The following is a 15,337-nucleotide window of genomic DNA, read 5'->3' on the forward strand; positions in this document are numbered from 1 at the left end:
ATGCTTTTTTTTTAAAATATTTTTTAATAGACACAGTGTCTAAAAAAAAGGCAACGGTCCTGTGCGAGATGCAGAAAAACAGCGGGGTATGGAATGATTTTCCGGACATTATTCAAAAGGAATTGCAAATTGTATTTGCAATTGCGTTTTCAATTTGTGGATGCATAAAATGTGACATAATCCAAACGCAATTGCAAATCGTGCATTATCTCAGCGTCGCGTATGTAGCCAGCCAAAACTCAAATGGAATACTAATTCCCTTAGTATTTCCATTGATGCCTTACACGGAAACCTGTCAATCAGGGTCAAGGGTGGGATTATGCTATGGGGCGTGTTTGTCTTGGGAAGAGACGTCACTCACAGTCGACGGTCAAGATCAAATAAACCGGCGTCTGTTCAGGGCATCACCTCTTTATTTAATTTGTATTTATTTTAATGTTTATTTGACAGGGACAAATGCATAGAATATTGCTTTATAAAGAATACAAAGTAGATGCCACGCATACATGTTTCTAGCCATGACTAATTTGCAACCCCTGTCCCTGGTTAGGCTTATAAATTTAAAACAAAAATTACAGAGTATTGAGTTTAAGATTTATAATTAATAAAATACATACAACAAATACATCCCATATATGAAATAAGATATGGGCTTAAGTAGATGTGGAAGTCACTATAAAACAAAGTCTAGACACATTTAACAATACAAGAACACAAAAGGGTGCATATGTCTGTGCGTGCTCACATATGCAACATTATGTTTGTATGCATTGTGTTATGTCCTGTACAGTCAGTGTTCACAAAGTTGTTTCAGTTTCAGCCATTGCTTTAAATGTGTATTAAAAACCTTGAAGTCTGTCAATGTTTTAATTTCAGATGCATTCCACAAATGTATGCCTCTTACTAAAAATGATGTCTGACCAAATGTTGTTCTACGTTTTGCGGCTATAGTTTCCACTTATTGTGCCTCTAGTTCTTATTCCGCTCTTTTGTTTATGTACTAGTTGACAGAATATTTCTGGTGCAACGTTGTTCACACACTTAAAAATTAGTTTTAAAAAAGAAAAATGTACAAAACTGTCAAAACTCAAGATATTATGCTTCCTTAGAATGATGCAGTGATGCCATCTTACAGATTTCTGGTCCATTACTTTTAATGCTTGTTTATATAATGACTCTTGACCGTCGACTGTGAGTGACGTCACTTCCCAAGACAAACACGCCCCATAGCATAATCCCACCCTTGACCCTGATTGACAGGTTTCCGTGTAAGGCATCAATGGAAATACTAAGGGAATTAGTATTCCATTTGAGTTTTGGCTGGCTACATACGCGACGCTGAGAAAGTGAAAAAGCAGACGTGGTAATTGAAATTGCTATTTAAATATGACAGGGCCAAAACTCGTAAGATATGGGAAACACAGTTGCAAACGGACTTTGCTTTTCCATTTGAAATCTGGCAGTCACTGTGCGTTCGCTTAAACGAAAATGCAAACGGTAATGCGCGATTTGCAATTGCGTTTGGATTATGTCACATTTTGTGCGTCCACAAATTGAAAACACAATTGCAAATACAATTTGCAATTCCTTTTGAATAATGTCCGGAAAATCATTCCATAGCGGGACACGGCACAGCAGTCAAAGACGTTGGTCCAGCATGTGTTTACATACAAAATCAGTGAAGATTCATGCAGAATACATTCAGTGTGAAAAGCCCCTAACTCATCTGTTTGCGCACATCTTTTTTCCATTATAAGTAATATTTGGAAAAACTGACCTGAACCCAGCCCGAAATCTGATGGCCCTGTAGGGCTTGGGTCAGGTAGCAGACCTCTACTTTCTTGTCCTTTTTGGAGCTTCACAGCTGTGGTCATCATCCACGTTCATAGTGACAAAGACTCTGCTAAACATCTCCTTTTGTTTTCAGTGGTACAGAGAAAGTCATACAAGGTTGGAATGACATAACAGTCAGGAAGTGATAACAGAATTTTCATTTTAGGGTGAACAATCCTGTTTATAAATGGTCAGATGAACAAAAGATCAGCTCTGCTTGAATGAGTGGGTGCACTGGTGTGCCGAGTGCAAGAGAACAAGAACGAGAGAGATGGAGAGATGATAATGAGAAATTAGCTTTCCCTCTTCCTTAATGTGTATTTTGTGTTTTTAGCCTGTCTCTCTCTCTCTCTCTCTCTCTCAGGATACCCTCTTATTTAGTTACCATGGTGACGGCATGCTCACCGCCCCCCCGTCTACCACTATTCCCCGCTTTCGCGCTCACTAATTTTTCTGTTGCCATGGCAATGGCTCTCCCCATCATACCTGTTCATTCTTTCTTTGCGCTTAGCAGAATGTCTTTGTGTTTTCTGCTTTATTCTAAGAGGATGTGCCTGTCTGTCATTCTGTTTGTCATTTAGATTTAAACGGATACCCAAAAATGAAACTTTTGTCATCATTTATGTGCCCTCATGTTGTTCCAAACCTGTTTGACTTTCTTTCTTCCACAGCTAAAAAAGATATGTTAGGCCGAATGTTAGCCTCAGTTGCCATTCGCTTTCATTGCATCCCTAAAGGCTTGTTGTTTTTCTGTCTGTCTCTGCATTAATTTGCTGATCCTCAATATCTCTGATTCTGGTCCTATCTCTCCAAGCACCTTCAGTGCAGACTGTCTGCATAGGGTGGGCAGTAACAAGCATACACATAAAGAAAGAGAATTTTCGGGGGTAATTTTTGCAGCCGATAGCTGTTGCTATGGTGACAGAACTTTAGGGTTTGGATGGAAACGGTAGTGGGAAGAATGTGGATGTGGAAGAATGGATGGAAACAGAGAGAGAGAGAGAGATAACTGGATGTATGGAGAGAGGGAGAGAGAGAGGAGGGTACTGGATTTTCGGGACCTGACCCTCTGCATGCTCTAGTTTTCAGTTGAGCACTTGCAAGTGGAATATGTCACACTATTTTTCTATCAGTGGTGCTTTCTTGTGCACAACTGGCTGCATGCTAGGGTGTTGAGGGTGGTTGCCAAGGTGTTGCTAGGGTGTTCTGATTGCTTACTGGTTAAAGCCAATAGAGCCCACCTCCAAGCAGTATTAATTTGGTCAATGAAATTAATGCTGAAAATGTTAATTGGCAAACGTTGTTTTTTGATTTTGTCAATGATAATGAAGATAAGACAAAAAGATGCTAATCATGAAGATAATCAAATTATTTGAATTAAAACAAAACAAAAATATGATAAGTAGAAAAAAATAATACTGCAAGATATTAAAGGAATAGTTCACCCAAAAATGAAAATGATCTCATAGTTTACTCACCCTCATGCCATATGTATGACTGTCTTTTTTCAGCAGAACACAAATGCAGATTTTTAGAAGTATATATTTCAGCTCTTTAGGACCAAAAAAATGCAAGATAATGGGTGCCAACTTTTTGAAGCTCCAAAAAGTACATAGCCATCATAAAAATATTATATATATATATATATATATATATATATATATATATATATATATATATATATATATATACAATATACAAACACACATGCCGACAGTGGAGTGACTTGCTAGAAAGTCTTTGGTAATACTTGCTTTAGCAAGCCCAACAAGTGATTCAAAGAAAACACATCGCTGAATGTAAATTTTTTAAATGTTTCTTTAACACATTCAATATCATGTTAAAGAGGTACAGCACTGCTGTCTAATTGACATACATATTTTCTGTGAACTGTGAAATTTAATGATAAAATGTAATGATTACATTTAAAACCCTGTAATTAGGTAAACACTGTAAAGTTAGTAAATCCCTGGTTTTATCACACTAAAATAATGTTAATGTATAGTGTTTATATCTTGTGGCTATACGTTTGAAACAGTGTGTGTGTTTTAATGATAATATGCTGGTCCCATTCACTTTCAATGTAAGTGTCTCACTGTAACCACAATTTGTGCTTTGTTGTAAATAAGTGAATGGTGAATAATTTTTTTGTACTAATCAACATTATGCTACAAAATGCTGTTGATTAAGCTTAACTTCTGGAATATTCCTTTAATAGGAATCTTTATATGATGAATTATGGAAGGTAAAAATTGCTGCATTTGCCCAGCAAAGACGGTCGGGAATGCTAAATAATTCCATTATTATGAGGACATCACAATCTCACTCTAATGTCTGGATTACACAACCTGATTTTAACACAAATTTTAGCCCTGATTAACAATTCAGTTCTTGTCGGCTTCAGTTCTCAGATTCCGAGCCAGTTGGAGTTGACAGATTTACCTGAATATAACATGGAACAGGATGGGTACAGATTCTGATTTGTACCTTCAGACTATGATTCCATCTAGTCAGAGTACATCAAACATGTTTTTATATTTTAGAGCTAACTTTAGAGTAAATCTAGTAGAAGATGATGCTCCATGACTCAAATCTGAAGTCACAGTGACCAGCCAATGCAAATGTTGAAGTGTAGCTTCACGACAGAGGAAACATTAATTAAGTTGTGGCTGGAGAATTAGTACCTCTATGATGTCACCAACAAGATTTAATGGCTGGGTGCGTATTTCTGCGTACTGTTTGTTTGTTGTGTTCATATCCACTTGACTGTTGGGTAGTGTGAGATCCTCAGTCATTTGTTCTGCAATGCCCAGTTTTTATCTGTGGTCACTTACATAGTCAGTAAGTGTGTGATACCTAGTATTTTTATAATCTATGTAGATTTTAAAAGTCAGACAGTGTTATCTAGCATTTACTCATCAGAATCACATTTCATCTTCACTCACTCACTTCTCACACTTATTAAACTCATTCCTTACGCTTGCTAATCACAGAGTCAAGCAACATTGGAAGCTGATTTCATCATAATTTTTGTTTTTAAATGACTGGCTTAATTAGTGGTATGCACACACACACATATCAGAGAGTAGATGTAGATGTTTCAGCAGCATTTCTCTGGGGTCAAATCTCTCATCTGCTCCTCTGAGCATCACTTTATACTCTGGATTCCTGGGACAGGAGGAATGTGTGAAATTAAATATTAATGAAAAGAAGAACGTTTTGCAAATCATTTACGCAGTCCTGTTTCTGTGCCACTGCTAATGCTGAGGGTCACCAGGGCCCCTTGAGGCCCCCTAGTATGCTGAGTGGCATTTGAGAATGTCTCGAACCATATTACCCCTGTACACGACATGTTGGTGTTTACAGAAGAACATTTTCTGGTGTGTACTTTACACAGCGATTGGTATACATATGTAGCTATTACATGTATTTTTGTGTTTTTGGATGAAATTTTGGTTGTGTGCTTATTGTCGTTTCACAGAGGAGGAGTCATGCAAGGTGATTTCTTTGATCCTGTTTAAACCTAGTTTTAGCCAAAGATGCATTTCTGGTGATCCGATCACAAGTAGTCTTGGTCTACTCGAACATGTTTCTCAAATGCATCTCCTATGACTACTTTTGTTTGACTTTTGAGGGGAGGATCTCTGATTGTATGACAACAGATATCAATCTCTAAGTCAGTGTATTAGCCCACTGCATGATGATGAAGTGCAGAAAAGTAAAACATTTAAAAAAGACAAGGAAAGTGTGATACAAATTGGTGCACCCTTTCTATTATACTTGAAATGTAATCTAAGCACAATTGTTACATTTCAAATACAGTTATCTATTATTAAATAATAGAGATAACAGGTTTGACAGTTTTACAAAGAAAGAAAGAAAGAACTGTGAGAGAGGGAGATAAAGGATTCAGTGTGGAAGACAAAGGAAAGTGCACAACATCAACACAAATATGTGAATGTACTTTATGAATGGACAGAGTAAATGGAAGAGATGGAGGAGGAGGAATCAAAACACAAGAGCATGGGCTGAATAAAGGAAGGAGCAAAATATAAGGAGAAAGATAAAAGATGAGGATTTTTGAAGGAGGGAAGGAGAGGAGAATGACATCATAGGGGGGGAGAAAGATTGAAAATAAAAACAAAAATGTATGTTTTATCTGTTTGTTTCCCTCTGTTCACATTTCCCTCAGGAATGAATGGGGGAGATAGAGAGCTATATTCACACATTTGCTGTAGAAATCAGAAAACAGAAAATATGTAGAAAAAAATATAGACTCACAAACAGGCACAGACAATAATGTAAAGCTGGTGGATAAAGAGAAAGACAAACAGGAACAACTGGACACACTTTGTTTTTTATCATGATGGGGACTTTCCATTGACTTCTATTGTATTTATACTGAGCCAATGATATTTTCTCTCCACTAACCTGACCTTTTTGCTTTCACTATTATTTTCATAAAGACATTATTTAGTAATAAGCCATTTTCTTCGTGGGGACCATTATTTTGTCTGATCCACCCATACACACAAACACACATGTTTACTTGAATATCTAGGGACATACCGCTGGATTCTATTGTTTTTATTTATACAACAGTTTGTTCCGGTACTAGCCATGATCGCTCTGATTACTACTACACTACAGTTGAGAAACAGAGTTAAATTAACAGCTTCAGCATTACTGCCTATCACAGCTGATAGATGCCACAGATGGAGCACACATGCTCAGGGCGCCTACCTGATACCCGAGATACCTAGTTGGGAGAAGATGACGGGCAAAGGGGAGAATGCTCTCTGTGTTGGCATAATAGAAGTTAATGACGAAATATACAAGAATTGAACTGCCGTCATCCCCGTTTTCTCTTTCACAACATAGCACTTGAACATGAGTGAAATACTCATAGGATAATTCTGATAGCAGGTATGGCAGCATCACTCCATGTCTGGAGCATTTTATTACCACACTATATCTTAGAAATAGAGTTAAACTAACAGATTCAGGATTATTGTTCACAACTCCAACAGACGCCGGTAGTGTAATTACACGGTCAGTTGCTGTCTGTCTCTCTCTCTCTCTCTCTCTCTCTCTCTCTCACTCTCCTAACTCTCATACACAACAACACACACCCTTGCTAATCCAATAACTTGTTAGAAACAGCCCAAGCTGTCGTTACAAGTTCTAAAGTGATGTTTTCAAAAGAGTAATGGGGGCTTGGGAACATCTTTCAAACTAGCAATGGCAGATCCTGAATCTGTGACGTAAGACAGTAGTTCCACACACAAGTGCATTTTTTGGGGACAGTCCTTATTTTTTTCCTACTTATTTATCTACTTGTTTGTTGAACTGTTGTATAGAAGCAATATCACACTCGTAATCATGCTGTATTTTCCATCTATCAGCAAGGCTGTGATTACCTGCGGCACTCAGCCACAGATACAGCACTATTGCTTGTTAGATATTGCTTTAATAAAGCAGATTATAATTGCCTCATACCTTAATCTAACCCACACCCAAACCCTACCCATAAAAGAAAATGTGTTTAGAATTTTCTAAATAAAATGGACAGTGTTTGCTTTATTTGTGAATCAATTTTCTAATTTAGAATATCGCTGACTGTCTCCAAAGTGTCCCTCATACAGTAGCAATGTATGTACACAGACACAGTGCTCTCTCATTGATGTTAATGAGAGCTGATGTGTGCAGAGAGGTTAGCATGTTTACTACTCTTAAAAAGCAATTAGCACAGCAGATAAATTAAATGGAAGAATGAATAAAATATGTCTAGAACAGATGGAAGGGAAATAAATGAGAAAGTGTGTGAAAATGGATTGGGGGAAAAAAAATCAAGACAGAAGAGGACACACAAACAAATAAAAATGTTACTGGATTGAAAGCAGCAAACAAGGTCAGACTGATTTCATCTTCTGGAAAGAGAATAAAGACACTGACTAAAGAAGATAACTTCGATGCATAAGAGAACCCATCAGGGGGAGGGTCTTTGAAACCCTATATACCATCACGCCAATTAGGTCTCGTGCTACTGGAACCCTTAACCAATGCTACGCTGTGCATCTTGCAACATGGTCAGTGGGAACAAATTCTTCTCTTTGCGTGGGGGCACCACTTCATTGCAGTATGTTTACATTGCCTTTAGAATGAGCCAATTTGAAACAAACTAAGAGAGTAAGCTTGCTGAAACACGTCTTTTTAAACATGGCAAATGTTTTCCAGATGTTTTCCACCATGTGAACGATAGATACATCCCTGTCCAATAGGCATGAGCGCTGTCTTTTTTACTTGGGCCGAGCGCAAGCTGAAGCAGTGCTCGTGGGGTCTGATTGAGTTTGCGGCTTGTTTTCATTGATAAATTAGAAGCTGATCCCTCTCCCTCCTGCTTCGATAATTCTGTGTCTTCAGAGGGACCACATGAAGGTGGGCTATGATGAAGAGATTTTGAGGAGAATTTGTCACCGTCTTAAGCCTCGCACACCTCTAATTCTCAGTATAGAGCATCTAATCCCATACAGTTCACCCCTGATCACAAGTTCTCGGCCAGGCAGTTGAGAGCCTTCAGCTTGCGTGGCCCATTCCTGTTGCAACAGTGTGCTCTCGACTGAACAATAGTTTTTAATGAGCCCAGGGGCGTTTTGTCCCAAGCTGAATGACCAGCTGGTTAAGATGTGGTGCTCACAGTACTCTGCAAAAACCTACATTGCAGGTGCAGCAGTTTTCACACCTTTAGACCGTGTCTAGCTTAAAGGATTTTTCCATCTTAATGCTGCGCTAGCTCTGTTGAAGCTGAGAGTCATACACATTTTGAATTACTTTGAGGATTGGCTTTTACTAGGTCAATGAGAGGCATAGACATGCAAGCACAGGGATTGGTTTCTCACAAATCTGGAGCAGTTAGGACATAGGGTTAATTGGGCAAAGAGTTTGTTGGTACCCAGTCAGCAAGGTAGCCATGACGAGGTAGCCATGTCGGCTCATATGACCGACTAGCTCATTCAGTCCATTTTCCTACATTTTAAGAAATTCAAGCTAGGGGAGACCCTGCCATTGCATCACTTTCTACGGATGAGACCCCGTCAGCACTGGCTCAGCCTGAGGGTTCCTCATCATGTCTGGCGGCATGATAACAACCGACTGTTAGTGATGCTTTGCTGCTAAGCCACGCTAGCTATTTGGAGGAGGTCTGAATTTTATCTGAAATGACAATTTCATGCCAATATGAGTATATGCAAAGTTGCCACCACAGACACTTCCAACACAGGTTGGGTAGCTCTGTATGAGGAATGTTCAGCATTTGGCACCTGGGCTGTCAAGTCTATTCAAGCCATTTTTTATTTCTATAGTGCTTTTCCCAACACACAGCATTTCAAAGCAGTTTTACAGAAAATGATGCTGTAACAGAAAATGAAGCTGTAATTTCTGTAATGCCATAAGGTCCTCATTGTGTGGTTTAAGTGAATAAAATAATTGTAGATAATGCCGTAAAAAAGTCAACTGTGCCAAGGAACATAAAACTCCATAAGATGTTAGTTAATGGAGAAAAATAACCTTTTCACAGAGTCGGTAAACTTAAGCATACTCTCACTAAAGACTGTGCTGCTACTCGCTTTGGCGTCAGTCAAACGAGTCAGGGACCTCTATTTTTAAACCCAGGGAAGGTTGTGTGCCCAAAGTCCTGCAACCCCTTTTAAGACTCAGGTTGTTACCTTTCAAGCATTCTCCCCTCGTCCCTAAAGGCAGTGGCATACTGGATGAGACATGCGACGCCACGGCTAGGATATGGCACAGGTATCAAACACTACACACAAAGGTTATCAAGGTTAAAAATCCATTATATTTATTTTATCAACTTGAACACCATCTTTTGAAAAAGCATTATGAGGGGAAATTTTTATTGGTGTGGTTTGAATGTCGTAATTTAAAAAAGAAATTATATAAATAAATTTTACACAATTAAGAAATATTGAAATTGATTATGTTTATTTCACTCTTTGTTTAGTTAATCATAGTTTTAAACATGGTACTAATTTGTATTTTTAAAATGGATTTTACAGTTTAATATTGAAAGTCACATAATTCACTGAAAATCAAATATGGTGCCTTTGACGTTAAAGACATCTGGTCATAAAATCCAAAAACCTACAGTGTTTGGCATCAAATGGCATCAGTGTATACATGTATATATGACCGGGGGATCATGCACATACGTTTTGTTTTTTGAGGGGGCACCAGGTCAAAACCACCATTGTAAGCAATCATGCAAGACAAAATAGCTGATGTCCCGTAAATGAGTTTGACAAGCACTGCCGCCTCCATCTGTTCTGCTGCCTGCCACCTTTCTCCCATTGAAAATACGGAACCTGTGGCTACCAAGGAACCATGTATAACCGCCTTTCATTACATACAGTTTGTATAATAATGACTAAAAGGAGACCATTAATCCTGAAATAAGATAATAAGCTGCTGCTTTCTTTAAACAAAGGTTGTTACCTTTCAAGCATTCTCCCCTCGTCCCTAAAGGCAGTGGCATACCGGATGAGACATGCGACGCCACGGCTAGGATATGGCACAGGTATCAAACACTACACACAAAGGTTATCAAGGTTTTTCCCCTCTTCAAGAATGAACAAGGCTAGAGTAAATAATATATATCCTTTAATAATGATTTGTGTTGAATTTAATGGAAATATGCGAGGTGTGCTCAGTGGCATGACAGAATTTGTGCAGCCTCTGGAGTCGTAGCTGGGCCCCGCTGGCAGACGCCGAGCATCAGCGGCGGTGTATTTACCTTCATTGAAAATAGTTGCTTCGAATTTTTATGTCGTCTACCAGGCACGTCCGGAGACTACACATGCTCTGTCCTGTGAGGGCATTTTGCATGAAAATTTACAGAATATGTCAATTCAGGGCATCAGAACAACTATTTATTTGCTTTGGAGGCCATACAAAGGGTTTAGCAAAGAATGACTCAATGGGTCATGGATGCTATTGCGCTCGCATATGACATACAAGGCATAAAAATTCCCCATGAGAATAAAAGCTCATTCAACCAGGAGTATGGCCTCCTCCTAGTCATGGGCAAAGGGCGTGTCTGTAGAAAACAAATTTCTGGCAGCAGGTTGGGATTTCCCTTACATCTTTGACAGGCTTTATACCCGTATGTACTGTATTTGCCCCCTCCTTCTGCAACAGGGTTGATCACTAACCAATAAAATGTTTAATGATGGATTTAGATTAATCCATTCCCACTAATTGCTAATGCCACCCAAGGTAAGAACCCAAAGCATTGCCCTAGGCAAACGATACTCTCTTTTATAAAAGAGCATTTGGATGCAGGACTATCTGCATCCATGCTCAAAGTACATTATATGCCACTGTTATTGCAGTGATTGTTCTGCTCTTGTCCTTCCAGCTAACTGGGAATATGTGTTGAGGCATTGCTGTAGACATTGTCTAGTGTCTCTGTCTTGGCATCGAGCCACTGGTTTATTGTTCCACCTCCCTTCCTATTTCTCAATACAAAGTTATGGCTTTAGCAATTCTACTCAAACTACTCAAATAACAAAATTCTTGAAGATCACTTTTTATTTCCTAATTTCAGCTTACACGCAGGTGGATTTCCAAAAGGTAGGATGGCAGGAGAAGACTCATTCATATTTATGAGGAAAGCTCTACCTGATTCGTTACAGTTACAATTAGGGGTAGGGCTATAATTTCTCCTACCAATCAGGTAGGGCTTTCCTGATAAATAATACTGAATCGTCCAATCAGGTATTGCTTTCCTTGTTAATGTAAATTACTCTTTCCCTGCAATCCAACTTTTCAGAAACTTGCCCTCCGAACACTGTCTGACAGATGGCTTCTTTTTGTGTGTGTGTGTGTGTGTGTGTGTGTGCGTGCGTGTGTGTGTATGTGTGTGTGTGTGTGTTGTGAGAGAGATCACAGTAATGCAGATATGTGTCTGTGTGATGATCAAATAAATTTCTGAATGTCTTGCCAAGGTATTGATAGAAACACAGTTAGTTATATCTGAAACAAGTGTATACACTGGGAAAATAATTGTGGATTTGTATATTTGTAGATTTTCAAACTTAACAGTCGCCTGCAGCTTGAGGAGTGAAATACATCAAGAAATCCTGCTCCATTTGCTAAATTTTTTCCTAATTGTGTCTGTAATGTTTCTCTCTCTGTCTCCCCATGACGTTTTGCACTTGGCTCTGCTTTTCTAAATGCTTCAAATTTGGCAGCAGCGCTTCAGGGATGTTTTGCTTATACTGTAGCATCTGGAAATACTTCAGAGTTTTCAAAAATACACACACACACATAGACTCACAGAAGACGAATCAGAATATGAATCAGACATCTGATGTTTTGTCTTTGTTCTGAGGGCACTTCATCATCACTGATGAATAGTTAACCCAGTGACAGCTTTGAGCATTCTGATACACAGGGCAGTGCCATTTTGCACTGACATAAGCAGCTGCACCTCAAAAAGAGATGATGTCATGTCTCCTATGATCCAATCACAAAACATGGATAGTGGAAAAGACTGGTTTAATTATGGATACTGTCAGGAACCTAATGTTAGAGAATTTTTTTATTTTTTTTCACAGTAGAGCTTTTGATAACATGTATAACGAGCTAGTTTGATTGGTTACACAACCAGAGAAAGAATGTATTCACCCAAACATTAATATTTTGACATCATTGACTCACCCAAACCCGTTCCAAATCCATATAACTTTCTTCTACAGTAGGAACATAAAAGGAAAATAATGTTGCTCTTTTCCGTTAAAAATATCATAAATGTAGTAAAGACATTGACTATCACCCCTGTACGAGTTCAAACCAGGGTGTGCTGAGTGACTCCAGACAGGTCTCCTAAGCAACCAAATTGGCCCGGTTGCTAGGGATGGTAGAGTTACTTGGGGTAACCTCCTCGTGGTCGCTATAATGTGGTTCTCACTCTCGGTGGGGCGCGTGGTGAGTTGTGCATGGATGCCGCAGAGAATAGCGTGAAGCCTCCACACATGCTATGTCTCCGTGGTAACACACTCAACAAACCACGTGATAAGATGGATGAGATTGACGGTCTCAGACGTGCAGGCAACTGAGATTCGTTCTCCGCCACCCAAATTGAGGCAAGTCACTACGCCACTATTAGAGCACATTGGGAATTGTGCATTCCAAATTGGGGATCAAAAGGGGAAAAAATCTTTTAAAAAATATCATAAATGTTGTTCTTATGATCTGTGTATTTAAAACATTTAAAATCTTCTAAATATATGGGTGTTTCCTCAGCTTCGTCATTTTTAGCCATGTTAACTTCTATAAAGCAAAGTCTTGTTACATTTTCACAGTCACACTAGTTTATTTAATTTGTCTACTAACAATGTACAGCATGCATCATAGGATATTTATGTCATTTTTGTCATTTTTTTCCCGAAAGTCAAGAGAATTCCAACCACACTAATTTCCACCACATCTCAAATTCTGTATAATTTAGTGAAAATGACAGTGATGCAAATTACATTTTTTATGTTTTTTAAATACAATTTCAGACTCCTTCATCCTGCTAAGACTACTTTCATAGCGAATGTTTTATGTATCCACGAATAATATTATCCCAATTTTTGCATACTTTGGCAAAATGTTATCATGATATATATATATATATATATATACAGTATATATATACACACTGTATATAAAAATATTACCTTGATTTTTCTTTGTTTTCTTCACACATCACTTATATTTCATCTTAAGTATGCTATTTTATCAACTTGAACTTTTATCAACTTAACGGATTTTGCAGTTTAATATTGAAAGTCACATAATTCACTGAAAATCAAATATGGTGCCTTTGACGTTAAAGACATCTGGTCATAAAATCCAAAAACCTACAGTGTTTGGCATCAAATGGCATCAGTATATACATGTATATATGACCGGGGGATCATGCACATACTTTTTGTTTTTTGAGGGGGCACCAGGTCAAAACCACCATTGTAAGCAATCATGCAAGACAAAATAGCTGATGTCCCGTAAATGAGTTTGACAAGCACTGCCGCCTCCATCTGTTCTGCTGCCTGCCACCTTTCTCCCATTGAAAATACGGAACCTGTGGCTACCAAGGAACCATGTATAACCATGTAAAATATAAAGTTTGTATAATAATGACTAAAAGGAGACCATTAATCCTGAAATAAGATAATAAGCTGCTGCTTTCTTTAAACATGTAAAAAAGAGAGCGTAAAGACGCTGCAAAACCTGTCAAATGCATTTCAGCACCAAAGTAAATGAACAGCAACCGATAAAACATAGACATAAACTATTTTAGACAATGAAAAAAATGACTGATTGTTCCACAGAGATAGTTGGTAAATATTAACTGCACTGAAGTTGATCCATTTAATTCATTTTTATTACATAACACTGCATTTTCTCTTGGTGCTTGACCTTCCCCATGAGAGCCATGTCTGAAGCAGCCACGGGATGCCGCCTATAGCAGATGTGACTCGATTGGACTTACAAAATTTTGTAAATAATGACTTCTGCCACAGACTTTCTTTTTTGCATGCTATAATCATTTAATTTAATTGTCAAAGGTACAAATATGTTTTTGGAATTTCAAATGATCCATTCAAAATCCTCTTGGCTCAAAAAGCTAAGGGGGGCAAGTGCCCCTCTGTCTGAATGTGCATGATGCCTCAGTAGGACTTTTTCAGTCCATTTCAGAGCTTCAGTGACTTAAATCTCTTACACAAAGCTATTGTATGCTTCAGAGGAATTATATAGCCAGTTGCACAGACTAATTTTATAATTTAATGGTGCTTTTGTCTTCAATTTTTTATTAAATGGTGCTGTTTTTTTGTCAGTTTGAAAGCTTACAGTTCCCTTTTACTTTCATGATATGGAAACAAAAGCATTCAGTACATTTTTCAGCATTTTGGCATTCCACGAATTTGAAACATGAGTAAGTAAATGCATTGGATTAGGTTTGGATGAGGGTAAATCATAGCAGAAGTGTAATTTTTGGGTGAACTATGCTTATGTGATGAAGAGTTTTATTGCTTTAAGTGAAATTCTCTCAAGGTGCACCCTTTCTTTTTTTCCCATTCCTTTTATTAATGACTTTTGCCTTAATTAGCTAACTGTATTGTTGCCAGTAATCCTGGAGGAGTGGAGTGTGCCCAAAGGAAGAGATAGGAATAGTGACAACATTTTCAGTAATATTTCTTCGCTGATCATGTAATCGTGAAAGATTTTGGGATCTGGTCTCAAGAGACTGTGCGTGGTATGTTTGTCAAAAAATACCTTTACATTTATCCTAAAATGTAAATACTATCATCATTTACTCATGCTTATTGCAATTAAAGAGAATGTGATTGCTGGCTGGAGCAACATATGTGTTAGTAAAGGATGACAGGATTTGCATTTTGGGGTGAACTAACCCTTAGTAGCTTTTAGCTTTTAGTATATG

General features: G+C 38.2%; 1 protein-coding gene across 1 annotated transcript in view; it reads left to right on the forward strand.

Annotated features, from left to right (window-relative positions):
• The window catches only part of kirrel1b (kirre like nephrin family adhesion molecule 1b), a 58,452-nt gene that overhangs the window by 20,306 nt on the left and 22,809 nt on the right, over positions 1-15,337 (forward strand). The gene's annotated exons all lie outside the window — the stretch shown is intronic.

The sequence above is a fragment of the Xyrauchen texanus genome, chromosome 6, assembly GCF_025860055.1.
Source record: "Xyrauchen texanus isolate HMW12.3.18 chromosome 6, RBS_HiC_50CHRs, whole genome shotgun sequence".
Taxonomy (NCBI): Eukaryota; Metazoa; Chordata; class Actinopteri; order Cypriniformes; family Catostomidae; genus Xyrauchen; species Xyrauchen texanus.